Source organism: Oryzias melastigma, linkage group LG4 (genome assembly GCF_002922805.2).
Source record: "Oryzias melastigma strain HK-1 linkage group LG4, ASM292280v2, whole genome shotgun sequence".
Taxonomy (NCBI): Eukaryota; Metazoa; Chordata; class Actinopteri; order Beloniformes; family Adrianichthyidae; genus Oryzias; species Oryzias melastigma.
In genome coordinates, this window is record NC_050515.1 from 15,575,161 (window position 1) to 15,577,831 (window position 2,671).

Genomic DNA, 2,671 nt, shown 5'->3' on the forward strand with positions numbered 1-2,671 from the left:
GCAGAAGTTCACGAAGTTTTTGAATGGTTTGAGAATTTTCTCGTTCATTTCCTATGAAGCATATTTTGCTCAGTACTTCAAAAACTATAACGTTTACCAAAAACACAAGCAGTAATGTTCTGAATAAGTTGAACATTTTGATACAAAGATTACTGAAAACAATGAAAGTGTGATAAAGTTTTTAAGTGCAGAAAAACTTACTTAGAAAAAGGCCAAAAGTTAATTGCAAAAGACAATCAATTTTTTATGGATTATTTTTTACTGAACATATTTTCCCTTTTAGTCTCTCTCTTTTACTTCTGGACTAAAACCCAGAATTTCTTTGGATTAACTTGACTATGAGAAGTCCAGTTTTATTCAGCATATCAAGTTAAATCCAACTGAAATATCAAGTTACAGGGTTGGGTATTCATTTTTTAGGTTGCAAAAACTGTCAGAGACACATTTTGTTAAAATACGTTATACATAAACAGCAACATATTTTCCCTGCTAGCTTTAAGCTGCTGTTGAAAAGTCAAATTTGTTGCTGGAATACTGATAGAAGAAAACAATCTTTGTTAAAAACAATCGACTTTAATAAAATCATTTTTATTGTGGTAAATTTTACTGCAAACCCACCAGTTCACATAGAAAAATTAATATATAGCTAATTGAAATAGTGTTATTATTCAACTACATGTTCATTCATTCTTTTAGTCTGACAAGGTGCTTTAACTGGGTTAAAGTTTGATTTTATCAATTTTTTTTGAGTGTAGATGAGAGGAAATAAGGTCAGACTTAACCTTTTTTTTTACTAAACTAGAGGCACGTTTTTATGTTGGCAGCCTTTATCCACTTTTGTTCCATTAAAGTACAAGCAGAATGCTGTAAAGCAGTTTTTTTTTTGTCATACTGTGTCAGAACCATGTTGCCTCTCTTTCTGTGGTTCCCTCCAAGATCCCCTGGCAGGAAACACCATATGTACAAGGAGGCCTCATAAATAACTTACAGAGCCTCGCAGGCAGGAGCCCTATTCTTCCTCTTCTCACAAATGGCTTGACCTATGACCAGCAGCTCGAAGCGTGTTGCTGAAGGTCACGTTTTGGGTTGGATGCTGTCATTACAGTAAAGGGTCTCATGTCTTGACACAGGTCAGGCATAAAAATAGAAATAAATTGAATATTTGACCCTGATGTCAAAAGACTTCGATTTTTTTTCCCTTTCATCTTGCATTGGAGTGATAAATCACGGAGACGTCCATAAATACACGCAAGAAATTATTACTTTTTACTGCGTGCTGTTATGTGCAGTTAAATCCACCCAGGAAACAGGAAAACGCTGTGTTTTACCAGCTAAGCAAACGAAATCTACTCTTACTTTTGTCCTAAAACAAAAACAAGTCAAAACGTCGCCAGTTATTTACAGAAAAAAATCAAACTAAATCCATAGAGACCAAATCACAGTGATTTCATAGTACATATTTTCCAAAACACAATGAAAATCCCTCAAATCTCTGAAAATATTTTTGCAGAAATTTCTTTTTTGCGTTAACATGCAGCAAAAAAGAGCAATAGTTTGTTAACCTCAGCCTTCACATTCATTCTGACATGTTTTGTTTTTTTTAATCAGTTTTGCCTTCCAAAAATACACACAAAAAACACCGCACAATGTGAATGTAAAATGGACTTTATCACATTCAAATGGCAATAAATCTCATTTTTATAACTTTATATGATACATGGGAGGATGACATACACTATTTCCTTCAGAAAATTAATTGCAATTCAGGGTGTCCTTTATACGTACATATATACTTGTTTACAACAGCAGGTAAATACTGTTAGAAAGCTCTCCAGGAACAAAAATAGAAACCAGTCAGACAGTTTGTAGAGAAATCTGACCCAGCTTACACATTTATTGTAAAAAACTGGCCACAGTGACTTTGATCGGACTTTTGCTGCATTGTGAGCTTATCATACGGCGTACCAAACAAATGACGTTAAACAGACTATTTAGTTGTTGATGGAAATTGTGAAAAATACTGTAACTGGACAGGCAACATGACAAAATGATTTTTCTTAGGTTGACTTATAGTTGTGCAGATGAGCTCCCAAAGTGTTAAACAGTCTAAAATGGCTGTAAATGAATATCGTTGCTAGTCCTTATGGAGCAACAGAATCACAGTAGTACTTATAGTAAAGCAGAGTCTACTACAAGGATTCTGTTTTGGTCATTAGTCATGGAAAAGCTGCTGCAACTCCTGCTACAAATCTGAATGTTTCCATAAACATCTTGAAGACATTAAAACTCTGAAATCTAGACATATTTTTAAACATAAAAAGTGTGTATTTGCAAGTACTGCCTTCCATCCAATATGGACCTAAAGAAAAATACGCCTATAAGACATCCAAGGCATCCAAAAATATAGTGAGACGCCGTGAACAGACGATTCAGTATCGACACATATCTGAGCATCATGTGTACGTCATGTTTTAACATTTCAAAAGTGGAGAAAACAACATCGATGGGTTTTGTTTCTGTATTTACATTTTGATTGGATCTTTAAAAACAGACATTTTGGCACCGAAGAGGAAATGAGGGAAGTCATGCTGTCGTCGTTTCATCATGAACGTAGAAAAACACATCAAGTTGCTCTTCATCTGGATAAAAATAGGCAGATTTCTTCTTTTTT